At 45.8% G+C, this 27699-nt stretch overlaps 1 protein-coding gene across 3 annotated transcripts in view; it reads left to right on the top strand.

Annotated features, from left to right (window-relative positions):
- The window catches only part of LOC146810620 (proton-coupled amino acid transporter 1-like), a 444495-nt gene that overhangs the window by 296251 nt on the left and 120545 nt on the right, over positions 1-27699 (top strand). The gene's annotated exons all lie outside the window — the stretch shown is intronic.

The raw sequence follows: 27699 nt of genomic DNA, 5'->3' as shown, positions 1-27699 counted from the left end.
AGGTCTTCCTCCAATCCCTTGGTCTCTTCAACAGTACCGTCTGAGGCTGGTGGACATTTTTAGACCGGAATTGGACATTATAGGCCTCCAACATATGTCCCACATGATAATGATGAAACAGATAGTTAGCTTCCATCTCATTATACGGATGCTGGTGTATAGCTCAATTTCCACAATGCCAGCGGTTTAGATACCTCTTCGGAACATATCCTGGATTCACCATTAGCGCTACTTAAGAAGCAAAGTGCCTACTTTGCAGTAGTGGTTTTCAGGGCTACCGAAATCCTGGAAGTAACCCTCTCCCGGAGGGGACTAAAGCTAACCTCCTCACAGGAATCTGTCTACCTGGCCAACCACTTCTGATGCTTTGTTGCCTTGACTAAGTCAATCCTAAATGCATGATGGGCAGATTGCTGCGAAGTACGTTCTGGACACTACAGATTCCATGCCCCCATGCTATGGGCATCAGAGTCATTATTTTACAGCATGACTGGATACGTTTCACTGTATTTTCAATGGCTGTCAATGGCCATGCTTTTTGTTTCATCAAGGCCTTCCGGCGAGAAGGATTATACAGCCATAGAGAAATTTAAAGACGACGGCCCTACTGCCCACTCACTTGGGTTTACTTTCCACTGCTCACTTTTCCCATCAGAGGCTATGTGCAGGATCCTGCCTATCACCAGGATCAGCCTGCTCAACCTGCAGAGTGGCCGCCTCAGACTTTTTGTGGTGGTAAAGGCAGACAAGGATGAGGCCAAAGGACGAGCAGCACTCACCCTCCTCGTCGTCGGGCACTGCTGCCAAATAGCTTTAGCTCATTCTTCCCTTTCATGTTGAGACCCATAGGCAGCAGAATCCAGCGTTTTCTGTCTTACTCAACTTCTGTTGTTCACATTATCCGAGCTGGTTATGCTCTTCCATTTCTGGGTGCCCCTCCACCTTCCCCAGTTTACTCTCAGGAGTCGGCAGATCGTGCCACAATTCAGCCGCAGGAAAAGATAAAGCTGCTCACCAAAGATCCAAACAAATTGGTACCAGAGTTGGAGAGAGGACTGGGTGTTACTCCTGGTATTTTCTAGTCTCCACGAGGAACAGGGGGTTAAAACCAATTCTAGACCTAAGGCTCTCGAACTCCTTTCTCAAAAGAAGTTCAAAGTGTTGACACTTGCTTAAGTTCTGCGGCCCTTTGATCCTGAGGCCTGAATGTTGTCCTTGGACCTGCTGTTTGTGTATTTTCTTGTGCTAGTTGTGCTGTTCCACAGGAAGTGTCTCTGCTTAATGGTTTATTCACCGAGCTGCCCTTTGACCTTACTTCAGCCCCTTGAGTTTTTGCAAAGGTCATGCCAGTTGCTGATGCACGTCTTTGCAGGTTGGATTTAGAATTTTTTCCATACTTCAATGACTGGCCACTGAAGTCGGGCTTGTTGCAGCTAGGCTCTAACAACTTTCAGACAATAGTGTTATTGTCTGCCCTGAAGTTTTCCATCAACAAACCCAAATCCTGTCTCGGTCATTGCAGAAGATTGTTTATTGGAGCCATTCAGGACACAGTTGTCCTGCTAGCATTTCATTTTTTGAGGCGAGAGCTTCTGTTCTGACTTTGATGATTCTGAGGCTGTTTGCTCTCTTACCATTATTATCCTACCATTGCCTCATGCCCATATGGTATATGTGGTCCCTTCAGTAGATTACGGCTGTAGTGGGCCTAACTCCGAGGATGTCTTTCAGGCAGAATTTACATATTTCCCAACATAACTCAGTACCTTTGATGGTGAACTGGACGAGTTGCAGATCAGAAGTCTCGAATGAAATATCACCACCAGATAAATCTTCTGGAGCTGAGAACCATCCGGCTGGCCCTGAAGATATTTCTGTTTTACATTGGGGCATAGTGGTTAAGATTCTGACAGACAGCACAACCTCCATGTGGTACTGCAACAAGCAGGGTGAAGTGTGTTCTTGTGCTCTCTCAGGAGACTCCGAGTCTCCTGATGATGGCTCGCACATCACAGGATTTCCATGCCACTCAGTTACCTAGTGAGATCCCTCAAGATCAGGGCAGAAAACCCCAGCAGATGTTTCCAATCATGAGTGGCGTGAGAAATTTTCGTCTTGTGGGGAGTACTCTCAATAGACCTGTTCACCATATCTAAAAATACCAATTTTCCAGCCTTGTGCACGCTGACTATAATCTTAAGGATCCCTAGGAAATACGGTCTGCCTTCAGTGAGACACCCACCTTTCATGTCCGTTTCCATCTCTGCTACTGATCTTGTAGTTTCTGAAGAATGTCAAATGGGTCTGAGCAAAGGTGCTTCTGGTGGCAATGGAAATGGCCTGGAGGGTCTGGTAGTCCACACTGCTGAGCTTAAGTATAAACCCTTCCTTTGGGCTGTCTCTTTGAGAGGACTATCCCTCCCAGCAGCAAAGCATCATACTGCATTTGAACCTCCACAATCGACACCTTTATGCGTGGCGATTAAGCGGAACCAACTGAGGTCTTTGATATACTGTCTGTGGTGGTTTATGTAGTTTTGGTTGTTCACAGCTCTTTCACAAATCAGCTTATTTGGGTCGTTGGTCCAAGTTTGCCGCCTGGTGCAGAGAAGCAAGATGACTCTATGTAGGCTAGATGGTTTCATATAACTTTGTTTGTGGTTTCGTTGTCCTAGCAAAGCTTTGCAGTGGGCAGTTATGAGGTAATCATCAGCCATTTCGACATTCCTTTGTTTGTCTGATCAGACCTCATTATTCAAATCAGCTGTTGTAATGTATTTTCTATAAAGTCTCACATGTGTGTTCCCTGCCCCTTTTATTGTTTTGCAGTAGGACCTCAGTTGGGTTCTAATGTTCTCGATGTGTGCTTCTGAGATTCTTCAAAGTTGTACTCGGAGACTCTTAACTCTGAAGACCATGTTTCTGATTGCTAACACTTCTGCACATTACATCCGAGAGCTGCAGGTCTTTGTCATTTCAGCCTCTGTACACTTCAGTTTTTTGCGGACTAACTGGCGCTTAGGACCCGTGCATCATTTTCTCAAAAGTGGTGTCCTGTTTTCCACTTCAGGCTGGCCACTGCCCTTCCTACTTTCTTCTCTCCATCACATTCATCTAAAGAGCAGGAGAGGCTACACCGTTTGGATTCATGGTGTACCCTTAGTACCCTTAGATTCAACATTAACAGGACTGAGGAGCACCAGGTGAATGATCACCCGTTGGGTTTGCTGGTGCAAAGAAAGTACGGTCTAGATATGGATTGTTCTCTTCATTAAACAGTGTTATACACTGGCCAAGAAAGACCCTCCTTGAGTTCTTCGGGCTCATTCCACAAGGCCCTCAACAACTGCTTTACATCGGGCATTTCAGTTTTGGGCATCTGTCAAGGAAACGTGGGCATCTGTCCATACCTTTCTGGTACTACTATATTAATTCTCACGTCAATTGGGAGGGTCATTTTGCCCTTCTGGTCCTGCAAGACGTCCTTATGTTGTCTACTCCTCAGACCCCCATCCTTGGAGGTGACCTTGTTCTGCTATTTATTCACAAGGTGAGAATCTGTGATTAGAGCCTACCATCAAATAAGTTATTTACTTTTGCTCACACTCTCTGTCTAACTGCTGATTCCTCACCACCTACCAGCCGTGGTCTGCGCAGGTAACCGCAGTGGGGCTGAGTAAGGGGGGATTTCGAGGGACGATGCAGAGTGAAAATTAAATAAATAATTACATTTTCCTCAACACCGTCCCTCGAAATTCCCCCTTACACGGCCCCACCGCTGTTATCTGCACAGACCGTGGCTGCCACCTACCCACCTGCAATTTCTGTGGACTGGACTTAAGGGAATTATTAAGGATTCAAGTTTTCTTTCACACCCTTCCTGTCGCAAATCTATCCTGTTAGCTACCCTCCAGGTTTTTGGGCACAGAATGGTGTAATGTATATACTGACGTCAGCTTGCAGTAGTGGTGCCTTTATGCAGCTCTGTATCCTGTCTAGAGGCGGGACAGAGGCACAACAGAGGTCGATGGTACCACCTATCAGCGCAGGAGCTATTGCAAGAATTTTTGGATCCACTTTGGCACTTGGGTAGATTCATAAGGTGAAGAATCCGTGATTAGATAGATTATGTACCAAAGGTAAAAAATGTATTTGATTTTAACCATGTTGCAGTGTTCAGTTCTTCCGTAAAAATGTGTAACTTAATGCTTCTGACCAGGATTTTTCTAAGTTTAAAGATACTTCACTGGCATTGGACTTCTAAGCCACTTTACAGTGACCAGATTCCTATAACTACTAACCCCCTAAACCAGTCTTTAGACTTACTCAGAGAAAAGCAGTGGGATTCTGTAGTATGCCAGGACGTGGCCCTTGGCTGAGCTCACATCCTTCCAAGTATTAACAAGACTGGGACATCTCTGGCCAGTGTCTGAAAAGTCTGCTCTGCCTACGTGACTGCAGTTTGCGACCCTGAACTCCAGCATCACAATCTGCAGTCTTGCTTAGACACAAGCCACGTCTGCGGCCTAGCAGAATGACAGGGATTCCCGACAGTTGCAGGTGAGCACCGGGTGTCACCTGTGACAGAAATGATCAGCCAATCCTACGCGCCCTTAGAGCGATCTTATCATCCAGCGGTAGCGGTTCAACCTGTGGAGCGCATCCCTGGCTTGCCACCCTGTGTTTCCGCCTTGGAAGAAGAGTGCGGCCACAGTTTGCCCAGATGCTGTACAAGTCCTTGCACTGCACAAAGTACTACCAGCATTATTTGAATTTCTGATTGTGCTGCCTTTATTGTATACATGCCAACATTTTAGAACAGGAACGTGGGAGATTTTGAAAAAAAGAGGCAATTGCAGGTGGGAGGCAGCTAAAATGAAGCCTTGTTTTGCCTGAAACATCAGGGGTCTCCCACACCTCCCCCCTCAAAGAATACGCGCTGAAAGCCCCAGTGCACAGATATCTACTTGTGCCAGTCTTCTCTCATGGGGTATTTTTTGGGAGGGACTTCAGCTCAATGGACCAAGTCTTTGCTGTTTGCTGAAATTATGGCATCGACTTAACGTTGAGTGCATACATAACATTGCTGTCTTGTTTCTTATGGGCCCATACTGCTCAGCTTTACCCCCCTTTCTTTTTGGAGGCATAACTTCGGACACTTTAGAGTTCGACACTTCTGGTTTTCATTGAAAGGCCAAACTTTGACTGTACTATACACTCAGCACTCTAGAAAAGACAATTCCTTTATATTACTCTGAGCAATAGCTTCATCGCCTTGGTAATAAATGGTTATTTTGTATCTGCTGCCCAGCCTCTGACATCGACCTTTACACTCATTACTGTCCTGAGGAATGCATGTACTTCCTCCACTGATGAAATAGAACCCTCTGCAACCTAGATTGATCATCCCCACAGCACGCAGAGGTGGTCCACCAGGCCCTGTGCACCTCTCTCCGCTCTTGCATTAAAGCCATGACCTTTTCAGAGATGACTCCATTTGCATTACGAAGAGACCGGTGGGACGAATAACTTGTTGGGATTGATTTTTGGCCAGCTGTCTCTTTCTCCCCAGTGCTTTTAAAGAGAGTTGATCAAAACCCTCCCCTAACATCATACAACCCCAGTGTTGTAGAGGATCATCAGAGATTAATTAGGAAGCACCTGCAGTGAAGTTTTTGAAGGTCAGTTGAATCAATAAATGATATTTCCATATTTTTCGTCCGTTTCAGCTGCCTCAGTCGATAGAAATGTGATTCCTTTACCTAACATGCACCTGCTCCGGCCTATCCCAGCTAGTGTTGAATTATGGTGTTCATGTATCACCCAGGGCTCAAAATGTAAAAATTGGTAAGTTAAAGCTATGCCATGATGGTGCTCGTTGGCTCAGTCCAGAGCCCAGCCTGCTTTTGGTGTAGTGGCATCGTTTGGAGGAAGAGGGGCAGGTGAGGCCAGTGCCGCATCTGCAGCAAAATAAGACGCTTCTCCCACCTCAGCCTGAGAACAGCGATGGTGTACCTGTTTACATTTCACGTTTTTGTTAATCTTGCTTTCCCCCAAGAGTATTTGCTTTTTTTAGGATGCTGAGTTTATGGAGATTTTCATACAAAATATTACTTGCGTATAGTGCATTATGTGTGAAAGGAGCCATTCCTACAGAGCTGTGTGAGTACAGGTTCTGGGTGGGCCATGACTAAAAGTTGTGGGTACGCTGTACCCAGCTTCATGGTGTGCCCAGGAGTTCAGTGGATCGGGAATTATAAAGTCTAACCATGAGGCAATGTGTTTCAGAGACAAAGGTTCAAAAACGGCGAATTCAGAATACAGTCAAATAAGCAAGGATTGACTCAAAGTGAGGTCAAGAGCAGAATTTAGAAAAGCCATGAAGGTTTTACTAAATTCAAAAAGTTACAAAACAAACAGTAAAGTGCAGATACAGCAGATCTCATTTAAATGCATAAAATAATTGCCATGAAAACTCTCAGTAATAGGACAAAGCATAATAATAAGCAAAATCAGAAATACACTAAGTTGCATATGGTCTGGAACTGCCTAAGACCCCCTCCCATTAATAAGACAGATACCCTTGGGAAATGGGGACCCTCCCCGCTCCCCTGGAGGCTCGCCGCCCCCACCTTTTCCCCAAGGCAAACAATGCAAACACCACAACTGTTTGGATCAGGTGTCGTAGTAACCCTGGCTGTATTTTATTACATAAAATCTCAAAAAAACATGAATAATCATATTGTTTACATTATGTGCAATACGCAGAAAGTCCAATACATTGATAGGTACAAGATGTCAATTGGCTAACCTTAACATGCTTCTAATACACAGCCAATCCTATCGTAATCTAAGTGATGAAGACATTATCTTTCTGCGTATCCCTGTTAGAGCCTACGGCAAGGTCAATGACCGGCAGCCCCAGATCCTGATCCAGCTAGGTCCCAACCTCCTACCGGCGTGACCTTGCGTAGGGGGCCCAGCTTACCAGATGGATACATCCCCCGGGCCCCACCTACGCCCTCGACGTTAAACAACTCCATAAAGGGGTGCGGTAGTTATGCCTCCTTGCGCTCTTGAGCGCATGCGGGGATTGGCCAACCAGCCTACTGGAAGCGAGACTACCCTTCCCCCGCACCTCTCCAGTCTACCGGCTGTAACTGCCCCTGAAGTTCCATGAGAGACCCCCTGTCTCCCACTCGGGCGTCCCCATTTGACAATGGTGATGCCCGCTAAGGACCGAAAACTATGCTTACCAATCATGATCTTACTGCTTGACCAAGGAAAAACGCATGTAAAATACGACAAAATTAGTTATCCTGAAAATTAAAACCATTTAGTTTAAGAAAAGTAAACATTTTTAATACAAACATTATGACACACCATCAAAAAAACCAAGTATATTTATTTACATTACTGCTCCTGCAAAACAGAAAAACATCTGATCACACAATACTTCTGCCTTAGGGGATATGGGTAGGTGAAAAAAAAAAGATTTGTTGGGGCCTCAGACTGTGGCCCTGTCCAGATACCGTCTGCTCAGCTCCCCAACCCTTTAAGCCCTTGAAGTCAGGCATGCCGGTTCTGACCGGCTTGACCGATGTTGATCCGACGTGTGAACCGGAAGCACTTGAAAGTGCTTCCGGTTCACGCCCGGACAGCTAATCAGGTGTGGGGGTTCAGGGGAGGCAGGGGCCACGTCACTTCTGTGCGCGGCGCTCCCTGCCTTAACCTGTGTGCAGGGGCCCGTGCGACCGCCATACTGGCGGGGGGCCTGAGCTGTGCCCGCCTTTCAATATGGTCTGGTACTGCCTAAGACCCACTCCCATTAATAAGACAGATACCCTTGGGAAATGGGGACCCTCCCCGCTCCCCTGGAGGCTTGGCACCCGCCCCCCTTTCCCCCAAGGCAAACAATGCAAACACCACAACTGTTTGGATTAGGTGTCGTAGTAACCCCGGCCGTATTTTATTACATAAAATCTCAAAAAATATTAATAATCATAATATTTGCATTATGTACAATAAGCAGAAAGTCCAATACATTGATAGGTACAAGATGTCAATTGGCTAACCTTAACATGCTTCTAATACACAGCCAATCCTATCGTAATCTAAGTGATGAAGATATTATCTTTCTGCGTATCCTTGTTAGAGCCTACCGCAAGGTCAATGACTGGCGGCCCCAGATCATGATCCAGCTAGGTCCCAACCTCCTACCGGCGTGACCTTGCATGGGGGGCCCAGCTTACCAGATGGAGACCTCTCTCGGGCCCCCCCTGCGCCCTCAATGTTAAACTCCATAAAGGGGCGCGGCAGTTATACCTCCTTGTGCCCTTGATCGTATGCTCGTGCGGGGATTGGCCAACCAGCCTACTGGAAGCAAGACTTTCCTCCCCCTGCACCCCTCCAGTCTACCGGCTGTAACTGCCCCTGGAGTGCCATGAGAGACCCTCTGTCTCCTCCTCGGGCATCCCCATTTGTTAATGGTGATGCCCGCTAAGGACCGAAAACTATGCTCACCAATCATGACCTTACAGCCACAGGCCAGTATAGTTGACCGGCTATCTGGCCTCCCCCTCTGCCTACTAGAAGGTCATGCCCTGAGACTCCCGCCCTCTAACCATACCATTATGTTCTCCATGAATATCTGGTTACCACGACTTGAAAGATGAACACCATCCTGTAGGAAAAACTGCTCCCCTTGGATGCACCCATGACCTATTGATCTAAGTTTCAGGGTCCTGAATAACTTTTCCATTTTGTTGTTAATCCCTTTAACGGAATGATCTAAAGCCCACACAGACTCACCCCCTCTCCACTCTAATCTAGGAATCATATGGGACCATACTATCATTTGCTGTGGGCATCTCTTTGCCAACCACCCTACCTCAGTCAGCAGAGTCTCAATTACGCCCCAGATCATTACCCGCTAATTGCAAAATACAAACCGCAGGAGGCCCCTCACATTTTTCCAGGGCGCATGCCACCAGGTGCCTGAACTGGTTTAGTCTCAAACCATCTTGCCGGTAAAACGACATTTTTGCACCTGCCTGAAGTGCCCTGACCTCATAAGAACCTGCAACAAAGAACGTTTGTAACCGCCTTACATACGAGTGTCCGATAATCCACACATCCTGTTCCATGCGGTCCCAGGCGTGCACCTGGTCTGTAACGTGCGCTGCTTGACGATGACTTGCTGACTGTTGTCTTTCTGCCTGACTGGATGTTGCAGCCTTTGTTGGACGGTGGACCGATGCAGGCTTCCCCCCTGGGTCACAAGATGTAGAAACTGCAAGAACCATGAAAGAAAACCAACCTTCAGCGCAATATTTTGACACTTCTTTTAGCATGTGTAGGCGCACATAGTGTTTATAACAATTTGAGGACCATCTCTCAATCCTTTGCACCTCACTGCCAGAGAATCTCCTGGCCACTTCTTCAGTGGCGGCCCCTATCCTGAAGGAGTAGGTCCAAAAACTGCCCGGGTCTAAGCCGGCTTCCTGCATTGCTCGGCCCATGACCCTCTTAAACTGAAAGATAGTGAGCGATGTCCCATCTGTGTGCAACAGTAGTGGCCCCCCGCACCCCATGGACGTTGTGCAGAAATTTCTCCAACCTGGCGATGGGGCAGCAAGTACTCTCTTTAGCCCTACGCAAGACCACCCCTTCACCCCTGCCTTCCTGATCAGTTTTGGACCTGGGTATAGATATCAATAGGGAGTCCCCCTGAAGCAGCACGTGCACCAACTGTAGCCCCCCCTGCCAATCTGTTTTGTTTTTTGCTAACAATTCCCCTATCCTGAAAGGGCCATAGAACGCAAAACAGAAAGCCGTTTGAAACAAAAGTGTTTCCCCAGCTGAAGTACACACCTGGTGTAAAGCATCCATCAGCGTGGCCAATGTTTGTATACCTATGGGTCTCCTTACGTCTGGCTGTCCCCCCTGTAGGCGTTGCCACCCTCTCAAGGCCTTACGCACTATAAAAGTGCTAGTGGGATCCCCCTTTTCCCTAGTTTTCGCAAAGAAGGAAATGGCTGTCATATGCCACCTTGCCGATGCTAATGAGCGCCTCTCATCTCTCATAGCCCTCAAATAGGAAATGACAGACAGTGTCGTGCCCTTTCTCCCGCCAACTGTCCCCAAGGAAATAGCAGTAAGCCCCAAACGCCCCTACGTATGCCCTCCTGGTCCTGGGTGCTAGGCTAGTTGCCACAAGGTCCGATAACTAGGGGCACCAAGTTGCCAAAGCTATTCTGGGAAGGGCGTTGGGTTCTCTGCCGCCTCTGGGTGACACAACCCTACCGTTGAAGTCCCGCAGAAATGCCTTCCAGATTCGCATGTCCTGCCTGACCTCACTGGACAGTCTGGTGTGATGATGCTTCTCTCAGAGTCCTGACATAGCCTGTGCGATGGTGCACGAGAAAGGTCGTGCCATAGGAATTATTCTCAACGCAAAATTCAATTGTCCTACGACCTGCTGTAGTTGATGTAGTGTAACCTTATCCTTTGTCAAGCAATGCTGCAAGGCAGCCTCAAACGGGGTTCTTTTTTTCCCGCGGTAGAAGCAACACTCCCTGCACTGAATCCAACTCAATCCCCAGGAACTCAGTTTCAGTGCTTGGCGCCACAGTCGTGCCCTGTGCCAAAGGCACGCCAAAGTCTCGCATGAGTGCACAGAACCTCTGCAATCCTGTGAATCTGGCGTCCCCAAGAAAAGGAAGTCATCCAGGTAGTGTAGTACCCACTGGTGCCCAGTCGCTCGCCTAAAAACCCATTCCAAAAAGGAGCTGAATTTCTCAAAATATGCCCAAGACACCGAACATCCCATAGGCATACACTTGTCCACATAGTACTTCCCCCTTGAATTGAAAACCTAGTAGGTGAAAATCAAGTGGGTGCACTGGCAGTAGGCGGAAAGCTGACTCAATATCTGATTTTGCCAACAAAGCGCCCTACCCTAAACCCCTGAGTATCCTAACTGCCTGATCAAAAGGAGCGTACTTGACACTGCATAAGTCATCGTCAATGGCGTCATTCAGTGACGCACCTCCGGGGGCGAGAGATTATGAATCTGTCGGAATTCCTGTTGCTCTTTTTTGGGCACCACTCCTAATGGGGAGCAGACAAAATCGTGCATTGGGGGGGCCTCATATGGGCCTGCTACTCTCCCCAAACGAACTTCCTTCTCAATTTTTGCTGCCCCCACCCTGTGGAAATATGGATTTTTCTGATCAGTTATGTCCCCTATCTTGGACCCCAACGGTTCCATGTATGAATCACAAGTACATGTATGTTCCCTCCAGTTCTAGTTATGAAGACGCAAACACATGTGCGTCCACCGCCAACATGTCCTTTGTCAGATCCGCCATGAAAAGGCCGGATATTCCATTCTTAAATATGAAAGGCCACCGGCTTTATATGGTTCACTTATGCCATTTTACAGTCCAGGCAAGTAGGCCCTGATTCTGTCATCGAACTCTTCTTGCCTTCTGCCTCTGAAAGCTCCAGTCTGAGCCTGCAACCGTGACCATGAACTTTGCCTCATTCTCTGCGCGGCTCACGAAGCCTGACATCAGCTTGCTGCCTGCCAAGAACTGTATTTCACCTTCGAAATTATCTGCTCCGTTCCCTGCCCGATGCATTCCTGTCTAGTAGTTTAAGTAAACATTCTTCCAGCTACCGAGCAAAGGCTCGGCTTCTCTGTCCTCATGCAAGTAATTCATAGCCCTGTTACCATGGAAGGTTTCTGCCCCTTGCATCTCATATAGACACTTAGACACTTAGACGCTTGTGCACGCACACACAGTCAGTATAGAATAGATTTTGTCCAAGAGACTTCCCTTTGTGGATAACATAGTTCTTTAAACATGGGATGTTAGATATGATTTGGGATTAGGTTGACTTGACCCTCCAGACTTCTTGTCTCCACATGTAGAGCTAAATGTCAAGCCCCCTTCACCCCCTAGTTGCACGTCAATCACACGTCATGCTGCTGCGCACGCATCTATGCCAAGTATAATCTTATAGATCCACCTATATATGACATCATAACCAATTATGTTCCTTTTTACTCCTCATTACGCCCATTTTCGGTTACGCAGGTGAATCGTCATCTTCCTTATCAATTGTTACGCCTACCGCATTCGCTTCATTGTATTGTATGTTCTATAAAAGTCATTTCTTGTCAATCATGTATGTACTTCACTTCCTGAACCTTCGTGGTGACGGAACTTGGAGCAACCGATTATAATCGTTCATTGGAATAAAGCCCATTCCGAACCTCTAATACCACGGATTCTGCCTCTTATTTACTGAGCTGTTTTATTATGTTTCTGTACCAAATTAAGTCCCGGTAATTAAATTATTTACCACATGAATGGCGCCCGAACAGGGACACTTTCTCATCTCACGCGCCGGCGGTGAGTTGCAGGCCCGGTCTCCTGCCACAGCTGGACGGACAATAACGCGTACCAGCAGGATTTCCTGTATCTCCCTCCGGTCAAGCGGGGGCGACTGAGGCTGCGATCAACACCCAGACGAGGCGGTGAGAAGTGCGAAGTATCCCGACCAGAGCCTAGCTGAGAGAGCAAGATCCGAGGTATACAGAGGCCCACCAGTTTCCGAAGTCCCAAGTCGAGTCCAGTCTCCGCAGTGTTCGAGTCGAGTCCAGTCCGGTTCAAGTTCAGTCCAGTTTCCGAGGCCTTCCGTTTCCGAGCTACCCGGTGAGTACCATTACTGGGGAGGCTTTCTGACGTGCACATAGTTTGTGCCGGTCAAGACGGGTTTGGGTACACAAATCCGGTCTGCACTGTTTCAGCAGTGTATCTGTACTGTTTAGCAGTATATCAAGTATATAATTCAGTTAATGTCGAGTATTATGTTTAGTGATTTAAGTTTTCCTTAGATCATCATCATTATTGATTGTTCAGGTAAATGTTAAATGTTAAATGTTTTAAGTACGTTCTGCATATTGTGGTATGAATGACTGTTCATTATCGTGGTTACTGTATTAAGTTTTGTTTTAAATCAAGTATCAGATTAGTTCTCAATATGCCGCTCTTTTCAAAATTAAGACAGATCACAACAAGAAAAGGGGTACTCGAAGAAGCCGTTCCTATTCCTCCTAGGGACACTCCAGGGTACTTCATGTATCATAAACATGGCTTAGACGCTATATTATTTCTTGATTTATGGGTAGACTACACCAAGGAATTACCAGAAAGTCAGAGGTGGCCCGCAGCGGGGACCTGGGATGCAGAGTGCATCATGAAAGTCGAGGAAGAGTTATGGAAAAGGAAAGTCAGACAGTCACAGAAAGATGCCGTTGAGTTATGGCGTAAAGAATCTCATAGACGTACAGAAAAAGCACTCCGACAGGAAGAGAAGAATAAAGAGAGTTCAAATAAAGTTCGAGAAAATCTATTAATTGAGGAAGGTATCCGAGTGAAATCAGAACAAGTAGACAGACAAAGAAATGCCCTTATGAATGGTATGTATCCCCTTCTGGCCGAAGGATTACCTAAGGCTACTCCAGAGATACCGAAAGACTTGCCAACCCCATTATTTCCAATAAAGGTACATCCTAAGGGGCATCCTAGAACCGCAGAAGATGTTTTTCTTTCCTCATATTTAGATGACGCAGCTCCCGAGTATGCTAATTCCGCCCCACATAGACCGACTGTCAGGGAGGTTCAACGCCAAGATCCGGTACCCGTATCTCTACAGCAACGAGTTCCGGCAAGCACATCTGTTTCTACATCTGTCCCTGCAGATACTTCTATAGCTGTGTCCACACCTATAGTTGCTGTATCGCGTTCAACGAATCCTTTCACGCCCGACACCCCAGATGGGGCTACGGGAGGTACTAGCAACACTTTTTCTACGCCACCCAGAATAAATAAACTTACTTTTCAAGAGTCAGGACATTCACGTACACCCAAACTCATAAATGCCCGCACGCTTAAGGAACTTCTTGTAGATTGTAGATATGACCCTGTGCCCGGCAAAGAGGACGAAATGACCCTGGCATCATTACGTATCAGACGAGCCGCGGTGTATCTAGGGAAGTTACCAGGAATGACTGCGCATCTAGATAATATATATCATTTTGTTCAAACAGGGCGAGATTCTGAATGTATTAACAGAGCTATGGAATATCAGAAAGTGGAGATACAGGGGGAACTGTTACGTTTCCTCATAAATTGTGTGATCAGAAATCAAGACCGACCAGGGGTAGACCCGGAAGCAATGCAAATTCTTACCAGATGGAGTCAGAATATATCAGAAGGAAGACATGATAAGCAGAATTGTATAATAGCCATGTGCCGAAAGATCCGAAAAGAAATAGAACGCCTACACGAAGAAAGATTAGCGGTAGACCAGTTCGAACAAAGCGAGGAAGAAGGATCAGGACTGCCCACAGGACAGTCAGACACTATAGCCTATGTAGGTAGAGGAAGATCTTGTAATAGTAATAGATGTCTTATTGACCCGATACGTCCGATATGTCCAGACAATAACAGGAGTTTCCCAACACCCATAGTCCATATAAGGTCTAACGAGCATTCGTTCCAAGCAGCTGACAAATTACTCCGAGAACGAAGGGGTTATCATTTTCTCGATTCTATGGATGAACAAGAATTAGCCAGGTCAGCTGTCCATTGGGTTGACAGTCCCGGAAAATATAGTGATGATACAGTAGCACGCACATTTTTGAATCTCACCCCAGATGAACAGCGTTTAGCTGGGATTTATGTGATTCAACAACTCCTTATACTATATCAGAGTCAGCATTCGGACCCTGGTCCCTTACCTGATATATTGACTGAATTACTCATGAATAGATGGAGAGGTTCAGGTACTAAATTAATTAAAGAAATACTAGAATCAAGAAAGCAATACATTCTTTTTGTATGTTCAGAACATGTTTCACTACCCATTAAGGAAAGAACCACGTATTACATGGACAGACAGAATCCTCTACGAGAAGTACACCCAATAAAGGGCGAGGACAATGAGTTTAAACGCGTATTTGTATACACGCCCATATCAAAAATAGAATTGTTAGAAATGAAGAAAGTGGTACCCAGTCATGACAAAGATCCAGCGGGTTTTCACCGAGAAATTAAAGACATGTTACTCATGGGAGAGTATACCTATCCCGACATTATGACAATATTAAAGGTATTAATGCCTGCTGGCATTTATGAGAAACTCAGGGAAAAAGAGTGGGAGGTAGGAGACCAAAAAATAGAATGGTCAGTATTAGAAGCAGAAGAAAAGGCCCGAACTGCAGGAGCAGGACTTGGGGATAAAACTAAAGCACTACCAGGTTTATTAGTACAGGTACTGCCACGTTTATTAACTACGAAAAAGGAAGATTGGGGTACAATTTCAGCCTGTAAACAGAAGCAAGATGAAGACACTAGTGATTACTATGCCCGATTTGAAAAATGTTTTGGTATAAATAGTGGCATAAAAGCAAGTAGCGAATCATACCCACATCTGTTTGTAACAAAATTAGTAGAAAATGCCCTGCCCCAAGTAAAGAATAGAGTATTAAAATTCGAGAGTACCTGGCAAGGTAACACTCCATCACAAATGTTACAAATGTTACAGTACCATCACAATAGAATTAGAGAGGAACAAGAACATGAACACAGACGCATGAAAGACACAAAAATGAAAATGCTAGTTTCTCAGACAGTTCCAGCTGAAGGACATAAAAAGGGTATGACACATTCCGGTGATTCAGCAGGACCTGTAAAAGGGACATGCAATTATTGTAAAAAGCCAGGTCATTACGTACACGATTGTCCAGTTTTGAAACATAATATCGCCATAGGTAATACAAAAGAAAGACCACGGCCACCTAGACAGGATCAGAATGAACAAGGAGCTCCGCAGCACGCACAGTCCATGCCAGCTCCACCACAGTCTGTACAGTTTGTGCCAGCTGCACCAGCGCTGCCCGTTGCTGCCACACAAACCACGACACGACAACTGTACCAGACCGCACAGTACGACTATCCTGATTACCAACGATACGCATGAACCAGCCTAGAGAGGGAAGTTGACTTACCCCTTATCGAGATCCCTGTAGATCAAGAAGGACCTTATGTACATAGTGAATTGTTAGGCCAAGACAGAAAATTTTTACTCGATACAGGGGCAAGTCGAACGACCATAAAACGTAGTGAAGTTCAAGGGGCACCCCTCTCAGGCTCTCAGAATATCTCCCTTGGTTTTTCAGGAAAACCTATTGTTAATGAAGTGTCACAACCTCTTCCACTTACGATAGGACCTTTGACCCGAACTACCGATTTATTGCTTACTAAATCATGTCCAGAAAATCTGTTAGGAATAAAAACACTGAAAGCTCTAGGAGCCATAATATGTTGTTCTCCGGAAGGAGTAAGATTGTTTTTACGTGATTTTAAAGGTCACTATGTATCTAGAGACATGGATCCCCGACTGCAGACTTTACCTACACATCTATGGGCACAAGGCCCTACTGATGTTGGTTGCATGAATATTACACCATATCGAGTCACATTAAAGGCAGGAGTGGTACTACCACGAATGCGACAATACAAGTTACCCCCAGATGCTGTAGTGGCTTTGCTGCAAATCATTGACGAGCTCATTGCCCAAGGAGTGGTTGTGGAAACAGACTCCAATGTATGTAATTCACCAATAATTCCGATTCTTAAACGAACAGATCCAAAGGCCCTGCCAGTATATCGATTGGTTATTGATCTGCGCGAATTAAACAAGTGCATTGTGCCACAATTCCCTGTGGTCCCTGATATCTCGTCATTATTGACAGCCATTGATTCCGAAGCAACATTCTTTACTGTAATTGATCTTAAAAACGCCTTTTTCAGCGTCCCAATAGATCCGGAAAGCCAATATTTGTTCGGATTTAGTTTAAATGGACGTAGCTTTAAATTCTCACGCGCACCTCAAGGATTTACAGAAAGCCCCAGCATCTATAGCCAAGCACTGAAACGAGAACTTGACAGTATCCACATGCCAGTTAACACTGCCTTGCTTCAATATGTCGATGATCTGTTGATCACCGCTAGAAGCGAACCCGAATGTGAGAAAGCATCACTGACAGTTTTACAATTTCTAGCTGAAAAGGGACACAAGGTGTCCCCTTCTAAGCTGCAATTCTGTGTCCAGCGAGTTATTTATCTTGGACACTCGCTGTCCAAGGAGGGAAGGCAGCTTACACCCGACCGCATTCAGTTAATAGCTAACATGCAAGTACCCAAGACACAAAAGGAGGTGCGGGCTTTCATAGGCCTCACTTCATACTGTAGACAGTGGATCCCTCAATATGCATTTCTAGCAAAATCGCTCATTCAGTTGACAACACAGGAGGCAGCCACATCGACTGTTCTCCCTTGGACTCAGGAACATACACAAGCTTTTGAAAGCCTAAAGAAAGCTTTATGTCAAGCACCTGTTTTAGCAACGCCATGTTACAGAAAACAGTTTACACTCTTTGTTACAGAGCGCGAAGGTACTGCCTTGTCAGTACTCACACAGGAACAAGCAGGAGCACACAAACCATGTGCTTATTTTTCTAGTACATTAGATCCAGTAGCTCAGGCTCTTCCTGCGTGCCTGAAATCAGTGGCAGCGACAGCTTTAGCAATACGACAAAGCGATGCCATAGTGTTAGGACATCCATTGACAGTACAAGTACCACATGCAGTGGAGGTTCTTGTGAATCGAACGCAAACACAACACTTGACTATAGCGCGACTTACAGGGTACGAACTTACATTGTTCCAGCCACATATAGAAATCAGACGCTGTAACACATTGAATCCTGCCACACTTTTGCCAGTAATCGGAACAGACCCACTAGCCCATGACTGTATTGAAGTTATTACTATAACGACGAAACCCAGACAAGACTTAACCGATGTCCCATTGTCAGATCCAGACCTGACATTGTATGTAGATGGTTCATGTATGAGAACAAATACAGGAGAGTTAGTGGCTGCTTACGCAGTCACAACAGATACTGAAGTCATTGAAACAAATCATATAAATACTTTGTCAGCTCAAGCCGCAGAGCTCATCGCTCTGACACAAGCCTGTATTCAAGCCACAAGTAAAAAAGTCAACATATACACTGATTCACGTTATGCATTCGGAGTTGTACATGACTTCGGCGTGCTGTGGCGAGAGAGAGGTTATTTAACTTCCCACGGTGCCCACATTCAACACGGACCCCTCATTCATGCTTTATTAGATGCGATACATCTACCGACTGCAATATCAATTATGAAATGTAAAGCTCATACGAAAGTCACTGATATCATTTCTCAAGGCAATGATCTAGCCGACAGAACAGCTAAACAGACTGCTCAAACACAAACATCCGACATGACAAAGATAATAGTCCCGACGCCGACACATTGTATGACAGTTAAAGATCCTACTTTTGACGTAATTGACATCCAGACACATGCTACACCAGATGAAATAAAGAAATGGACCGAATTAGGAGGGATCCAAACGGATCAAGGATGGATTATGAAGGAAAAGTCTGTGTGGTTCCTTCCTGATTCAATGGTCCAAGTTATAATTAACACTATACATAGTCCAGCACATCTAGGAGAAAAAGCTATGCTAGATAGCATTCAACACATTTGGTTCAATAAACATTTACGAGCAGCAGCCAAACAAAAGGTCCGTACCTGTATGATCTGTTGCCAGTTCAACCCAGGAAAAAGCGTTCCCGTAGAACAGGGTGGATTTCATCCTCCTGATCACCCTTTTGAAGTCCTCCAGATGGATTATATCCAGATGGAACGATGTCGAGGATTCAAATACGTTCTCGTAGTTGTTTGTGCTCTTTCCCGTTGGACGGAGGCATACCCGGTTTCAGATTACACTGCCCCGACTACTGCCAAACAGTTGGTTCGAGAATTCTTCCCACGATACGGTTTACCACGTGTTGTTCACTCAGATAACGGCCAGCCGTTCTCATCCGAATTAATGAAACATGTTTCACTTTTGTTAGGTTATCAGTGGAAATTCCACTGTGTCCGACACCCTGAGGCAGCAGGTCTCGTAGAAAGACATAATCAGACCCTGAAAATTAGATTGTCCAAAATATGCAGGGAGAAAGGTGTCGACTGGGTAGTAGCACTACCAGTTGCACTCTTTTACACAAGAATGGTAGCACACTCTCGAACAGGGCTATCCCCGTATGAAGTGATCTTCGGCAGACCACCAAATATGTGGGGGACGCCTATGCCACGAAAAATAACTGATATTGACTGTAATATGCTGACAGATTACTTAGCTTCCTTGATGTCTGCACTACAATCTTGTCGTTCACAGGTAGCTGCAACCTTTCCCGACAACACTGAGGTGAAACCCCTTGGCGTAGTTCCGGGGGACCTCGTTCTTGTGAGGAATTTCGACCGAAAGACTCAGCTGGAGCCCAGGTGGAGATCACCCAAATTGGTCCTGCTCACCACAAGGACAGCCGTGAAGATCGAAGGCAGAAAAGGATGGGTGCATTCTAGTCATATCAAGAAATTTCATGGACTTCCTTCGGATGTGAATAGCCCACCTCGTGTGTCTTCACCCATTGACTCAAAACTACCTTTGGCTGAGGCCAACAGTCAGGAACTTTATAAACTGAAACTCAGGCCTAAACCGTCGGACGATTTGATTGTTTAAGTCCTCTCCAAGGTGAAGCGGTTGAATCTGTCTCCGACATGTATCCCTTAGACCTGAATCATGGAAAATCGCGAAAAATGTTGAAGCGACATGCGTACTGTAAATCATTGCGTAGCCATTGCATAATGACGTTATTAATTTTGTTTTTCTTGAGTCTTTTAATAATTACTGCAAGTATATTGTTGCACATATATTATCCTATTTCTAGACCTGTTTACAATGTTACTGCTGAACATTCTTTTAGTGAATTATCTCCGCTTGAGTTGTCTTATAGATTTGCGCTGCGCAATAACACTTTTATTAGTATGTTACATCGCTCCCATCAGGTTAGCAATGCTACAAATTGTTGGATATGTGGCCGACTCCCTCCCTATCAGAATTATAAAGGAATTTTACCTCTCTTTCCATACCCGTTCACACACAACGGCTCCTGTGGAGCATGGTTTAGTTTAATTAATTCTCTAGATTCGAATTCTGCAGTTTATCAAGATAACTGGGTATGGGGAAATTTGAACTTAATTTTACTTAAGGTCTGCTACCCCAACAAGGAGGGACTTCCCCAGAGAACAGGAACTGATCTAGAAAACGAAGTGTATGGATTAGGTAATTTCACGCTTAATCTTATGATCCTAAATGTCGAATCCGAAACTACTCCAATTTTGCCCGCTATGTCAATATTTCCAGTAAAGGGTGAACTATGTGTAAGGAAAAATGGTTCCATACATATGGGCCATAGTAAATGCACGACTGTAGTAGAGTTTAGTGATCAAGGCAAGTCCACATTTAGAGCTTCCCGCCATTCCTATTACATATGTGGTCAGACGGCATATGTACGTTTGCCTCTAGACTGGGACGGTACTTGCTATATTGGATTCCTTTTGCCACCTGTTTTTTTAGCTCCTCCTGATTATCACAGAAATATTCATTTAGTAAATAGTAGAGTAAGGAGAGATCTCCCAATAGTCGATTACACTGAAACAGCATGGGAAAAATACACAGATTTCAATAAAGGTCTCTTTCCCTATATAGGTACTGTTACTAATAGTAAGCTGATACGTAGATTAACTAGAACCCTTGAAGCAGTAGTGAATGAAACTATTTCCGCTTTAGGCAATTTAACAGAAGAGCAGTCTGCTATGCGGATTGTTGTGCTTCAAAATCGTCTTGTCCTTGACGTCATCCTGGCTGATAGGGGCGGAGCTTGTAGGGTCATCGGATCAAGCTGTTGCATTTTCATACCAGAAAATTCGCCATCTGTATATAAGGCCATAACTCGCCTTCATAAGATTGTAAGCCAGATACACCAGAACCCAGGCACCTGGACTTGGTCCGGTTGGTTTTGGAGTATATTATCTACCTTTGGATGGAAGGTCCTATCTTTCCTAGGTATTGGCCTTCTCATACTATTCAGTTGCTGTCTATGTCTACAATGTGGACCAGCGATCTGTGGTCTGTGTGCCACATCGTGTATTCCACCACCAAGAATTCATTCGTCACGGAAGAAGAAAGAAGAACAAATGATGTTATATGAACAGATCAATGGATTGATGAAGATTGATATCTCTTAACGGGCAAGTAGGGGACAAGGAGGGAATGTGGAAATATGGATTTTTCTGATCAGTTATGTCCCCTATCTTGGACCCCAACGGTTCCATGTATGAATCACAAGTACATGTATGTTCCCTCCAGTTCTAGTTATGAAGACGCAAACACATGTGCGTCCACCACCAACATGTCCTTTGTCAGATCCGCCATGAAAAGGCCGGATATTCCATTCTTAAATATGAAAGGCCACCGGCTTTATATGGTTCACTTATGCCATTTTACAGTCCAGGCAAGTAGGCCCTGATTCTGTCATCGAACTCTTCTTGCCTTCTGCCTCTGAAAGCTCCAGTCTGAGCCTGCAACCGTGACCATGAACTTTGCCTCATTCTCTGCGCGGCTCACGAAGCCTGACATCAGCTTGCTGCCTGCCAAGAACTGTATTTCACCTTCGAAATTATCTGCTCCGTTCCCTGCCCGATGCATTCCTGTCTAGTAGTTTAAGTAAACATTCTTCCAGCTACCGAGCAAAGGCTCGGCTTCTCTGTCCTCATGCAAGTAATTCATAGCCCTGTTACCATGGAAGGTTTCTGCCCCTTGCATCTCATATAGACACTTAGACACTTAGACGCTTGTGCACGCACACACAGTCAGTATAGAATAGATTTTGTCCAAGAGACTTCCCTTTGTGGATAACATAGTTCTTTAAACATGGGATGTTAGATATGATTTGGGATTAGGTTGACTTGACCCTCCAGACTTCTTGTCTCCACATGTAGAGCTAAATGTCAAGCCCCCTTCACCCCCTAGTTGCACGTCAATCACACGTCATGCTGCTGCGCACGCATCTATGCCAAGTATAATCTTATAGATCCACCTATATATGACATCATAACCAATTATGTTCCTTTTTACTCCTCATTACGCCCATTTTCGGTTACGCAGGTGAATCGTCATCTTCCTTATCAATTGTTACGCCTACCGCATTTGCTTCATTGTATTGTATGTTCTATAAAAGTCATTTCTTGTCAATCATGTATGTACTTCACTTCCTGAACCTTCGTGGTGACGGAACTTGGAGCAACCGATTATAATCGTTCATTGGAATAAAGCCCATTCCGAACCTCTAATACCACGGATTCTGCCTCTTATTTACTGAGCTGTTTTATTATGTTTCTGTACCAAATTAAGTCCCGGTAATTAAATTATTTACCACAACCCCTTCATTAGTCCTGAACGATAACTGATTCTGTCAGTGTGACACCCCCACATAACCAGGCGTAGGGATCCTGAAACCGTCCAACAAAATTCTAGCAGACGTGGGGCAATTTTCACTGTTCAGCCATGGTATCAAAACGCTTGTTATAATGGGAAATCTTGCTTTACCAAGGGACACACTCTGTCATGCTTCTTGCCTCCATTGTCCTTTGTTTTCTTAAAACATTTGGACTATGGATGTGAGGAGTTGCCACAGAAGGAATACATGTGTTTGAATTTACATGCGCTCACTGCTCTGTTACACGAGCGCCTGTTGAAATCCCAACATGCCCCCTTACTTTCCCCCCGCCCCCTGATCTACCTGAGTGGCCTGTGCGAAAGGGCTGACTCCAGAAGGTGTCCTGCGACTGACCCCGGGTGGTATCCTGTGGACCCCCTCTGAAATGTGTTGGGTATATGGTCATGTCAATCTGATTCCAACCCAGAGCCGGGTCAGATGCCTTAGCTCTCCTAAAATCTTTGTCATAATCTTTCCATCCACTGCCCCCAAAAGTGTCATGCGTACAAGTGATTCTATCCTGGTAGTAGGCCATCTCTGAAGCAAGATCTGGGAAACGCTCACCCATTATTGATGTGAAAACCGTAAAGCCTTTTATCCAATTAACCAACATTTCCTCAACCCTAAACTTCAGCAACATGCTAGCCCACTCTCTAGGGTGTGTCCATTCCTTATTCTTTTTGGTCTCCTCCCTTTCTGTCTCATCCAGCAGCAGGGAAAACATATTCACATAGGAGCCCTTCCAAATCTTTTCTTTAGTCTGCTGAGACACATGTCGCACTAGTTGCTCCCTAACGGAGCAGACTTCACCTAAACCCAAAGGTGGCAATATTTGCGGCATACCTGTTGGTGCTGCCACTGCTGGCTATGCTGCTCCTGCATCTGCTGGCGTGGAGACTGTGGAGGGGACTCCGCCGCTCCCCATTGGCCCTGTATTTGCCCCCGTCGTGCCCACTGCTGGTACAGCTAGCCCACCTCCGGGATGAACCCCATCTAATTTTGCCATTATCTGTCTGGCCTTTTCCTATGCATCCTCCCCACTACTCGACACCCCTGCTGCCGGGGACCAGTTGCCCACCTTTCCCAGCCAAGGAAGTACCGCTGCACCCGGAAACATTTCTTTCCTACACGGGCGCCCCTTGTACGCGTGAGCTGCTGCTCTGTCAATAGAGACCTCGAACACACACTTGTGTCTGGTCTCTTTGCTTCAACCGATTACAACTACATGTGTACCACACTTATACTTACTAAACACAACATTCTCTGGATCCGTTCACATTCTTTACTAGCGGCACTACTTTTAAATGTGTGGTTAATTAAGATTACCCTTCAATTTGTAAACTTTGACTGATTCATCCATTCTTTCTTTTCCACTTGTGATTCGTGTACCCAGCCGGGTTGGAATTATCACCGGCTGTGGGCAATCACTACGTTCATGCAACTTCTGTCAGCCCTAAAGAGTCGTGCGTTCATCTTTCCCCGATGAAACACGTGTCGGCTGGTTACGCTTCTCTAAGGATTAAAGAAAATCTGTTTCATCCTAATAATTGTGTATATTTCGTTGTTCCTACTGTTGTCTTTTACTTATATGTGTGCACAGGATTGCTTGGAAGGAAGTACCGCTGCTAGACTAGCTACCAAATCGGGCTGAACTGGCGAGCTCCCGGATGGGCCCCCGGTCTTAGGGGCCAGCAGGGCCTGTGGGGTGCCCCCCCATCGCTCCCGGCTGCCCGTCAGTGGGGAGAGGGGCACACGGTGTGCTTGGCTGACCCCCAGCCGGAACTCCTGTCCCCTCGTTGCTAGGCCGATCACTCCCAACACCCGCATTAGGCTGACCACCATTGGTATGTGGGACCGGTACGGGCTCCCCAGACCAGGGCATCACCCCCTAAAGGGGCTGGCACTGTGGCCTCCTCTGTCCCATCCCCTCCGCTAGGTAGAGGTGCCCCACCTTTCCTAGGTCTACTCCTTTTAGGCACTGGAGGAAAAGCTGCCTGGGCCTGTCCTCTGCCCACTCCTGGCCATCAACTTTATCCTTTAAAGTGGCTAAAGCCTGTCCCATATCATCAACCTTTTTTTTACCATGGATTCCATTGCCCCCATCTTTCGCATCGTCTCCATAAAAATATCCATGCGAGAGTGCTGTTCGCTCCGCTTCACCTTGGGGGCCATTAATATTAACACTCAAATGCCCAGTACCTTTAAAAAAAACTGCAACTAGAGCCCCACAATGTACTCCCAAAACAATGCAGTATCACGGGATTATATAATTACCAAAACTAATACGGGCCAAAGGCACCCCAACAATTTATTAAGCTGATGGCTTTACACTAAGGCACTCTTGCCCAATGTGCAATGGTCTGGGACACTGCTTGGACCCCTACCATTAAGAAGTAGCAACCCCGGCTGGCCACCAGCACCCTCACAACCAGAGCCACGCCTACCAGCTAGTCCAGTGGGTCAGGTGAGTAAACTCCAACCCGCGTGGCTCCCAGAAGCAGTGAAAATGCAGGCCTGATGGTGCTGCCCAAACGAAAAAATCGGTTTCCCACGGACAACCACGTATGATGCTTGCCCACACACCTGCAGTGGGACAAGAAGGAGAAATAAAACACACTGCTCCTGTAATCTTCTTTGCTTTCCAGCTGTTATCCGATCCCAGATCAGCTGTAGTAAAGAGCACACCCCAGGCGCTCTCGCCACTTGAAGAAACCAGCTGCTTCCCTCGACAATCAGCTGTTGGAGGCGGCGCTTGAAAAGGAGAAATAACCCCAGCCTCAAGATCAAGCTGCCCTCAATGTAGCGTCTGCAGGCAAACAAGGAAATAAGCAGTAACACGATCCCCAGCCGCCTGGCGTAAATCGTGAGATAATCCGCTGATTCAGCCCTCGGCCGCTACCTGGAAACCGCCTCGAAATCAGCTGCTATTCAGACCTCCGCCGATTCCGGAAATACTCCTGTAGGGAAACAAAAGAAAAAAGATTTGTTGGGGCCTCAGACTGAGGCCCTGTCCAGATACGCGACCTGTAGGCTGTGGAGCGGCGAACACAGACAGTCAGCTCAGCTCCCCAGCCTTTTAAGCCCTTGAAGTCAAACAAGCTGGTTCAGACCGGCTTGCCCGACCTTGATCCGACGCGTGAACCGGAAACACTTGAAAGTGCTTCCGGTTCACGCCCGGACAGCCAATCAGATGTGGAGTTTCAGGGGAGGCAGGGCGCCATGTTACTTCTGTGCGCGGCGCTCCATGCCTTCCCCTGGGTGCGGGGGCCCGGCTCGAAGGTCATACTGGCGGTGTGCCCGCATTTCAAAATGTGTAGTAGAATCAGTAAAAAATCGAGCAGCCAACTTTGTAGCATAGGAAAAGTCTCTCTCAAGGTTGTGGAATAAAAAAGAAATTGCTTTTCCAAAGGACCGAGTTCCACAGTAATCTTATAGCCCTGTAAAGAAATCAACTTGTCCCACCTACCATATAAATCCGCTAGATGGGCTTGCATAGATGCATTATTACAGCCCCCAAAGTAAACTTGCTCTACTCAGCCTCTTGGCTTCCTGCCCTCCATTTGTAATCAGCCTTGCAAATACTCTTAGAGCAGAGCAGCATTTTATCAGCCATGCTGTTTTCTTGCCATAGGCATAAACCACTTACCTTTCCCTCCCTGACTTCTGAGTCCGTATCTCTTTCTTTAACTCAGAAGATCCGTCTACTTTCTTGTTTCCTCATAACATAGACTTAATAAATTTCTTGTTAACATACAACACTTTCTTTACAAATAGGTCCACCCTATATAAAGATGAGTAAATATAGACATACACACACAAACGTCCCCGCCTCTCTCGCTACAGGTTTCATACCCTCTTCTCCCCTCTGCCTCCATTGGCTGCATTCCCAGTCCAGTCTTACCACAGGTTCTGTGGTTGTCCTCTTCTACACCCCTCTCACATTAGGTTTTATGGCCCCCGCCACTCCCACCACAGGCTGCATGTATCCTTCCTTCACGTCGACTCCAAAATTCCCATCTCTGTGCTTGTCACCAGCTGCACCTCCACTACCTGCCACTCTTTCACCACAGACTGCCCACTTTTCTTTGCCCAGTGGTATTTGTGCTTATCAATAGGTCTGTCAGCAGCCCCTTTAAAGTAACCAGCCCATTTTGCTTCATGTCCTCCAGTAGCCATGCAACCTGCACCCGCAGTTGTGCCAGTCCTGGAGGTGTGTTGTAAAGATCTACACAGGTCTAAGCAGGGAAATGTAGAAGCTAATTAATGTGTCCTGTGTAGTGTTGGCAAGATGGTGCAACATTTAAAATGTTTGCCAAAATAATTATTTCAAACTCTCAAAGAAGAACACACACTTGCATATAAGGTTGGAAAGAAGCCACGGTGTTAATTGGGTGCAGACTGAGTGCAAGTGGAAAATAAACAGGACAACAGGTTTAGACAAGCTGAGTTTTAACAGGTGTTGATGTGGCCTGTTGGCTACAACTGCTGACCACACAACATGGGGAACCATGTTAAAGTTCAGCTTTGGCTCAGCATCCTGTGAATCTCAGCAAATCTCTGTGTCTGGTGTGAAGCGATGCTATTTTATTGGGCTAATTTTTCACTGTGTAAAACAGCCAAAAATAAAGCATGGATTGTTCCCATCGCAGACGCTCAAATGTCATCCTTCAAGAATTAAGGGAAAAGCATTAACCTTTGATGTGAGAAAGAAATAACAATTTAGTGGGTGAATTGTACAGTGTAAAATGGGGAACCTAGAATCAATCCTGGCTTCCCTGCTTGAGCAATTTGTGTGATCCTAGGCAAATAATTTGTTTCAATAAGCCTCCTTCGCTCTACAAAACCTCTCGAGCTTGAGTCAATAGCCTGTAATGATGCTCTGAGTATAATAACAATCCGGGCCTAAAGTAGGGTATACAAGATTACTGGCTTGCATTAAATTAACGAATAGCATTGTCATCAGGGTGGAAGCAGAAATTTTTCACAGTGCATGTTTGAAAACGTGCCCGTTTAATAAATGCCTCTCAAAGAAGTGGTATAATTTGATGTACTAAGGTGAAAAGCTTCCTTGTGTTAAGGAGAAACACTTTTTGAGGTGTGAAGATACCTCGTTACATTCTGACATGATGTTTGTTGCACGATTGACATGCAAAAGTATTTTCAAG

This window comes from Triturus cristatus, chromosome 7 (assembly GCF_964204655.1).
Source record: "Triturus cristatus chromosome 7, aTriCri1.1, whole genome shotgun sequence".
NCBI classification, from domain to species: domain Eukaryota; kingdom Metazoa; phylum Chordata; class Amphibia; order Caudata; family Salamandridae; genus Triturus; species Triturus cristatus.
The sequence above is the reverse complement of the archived record's forward strand: the minus strand, read 5'-3'. Positions and strand labels throughout refer to the sequence as shown.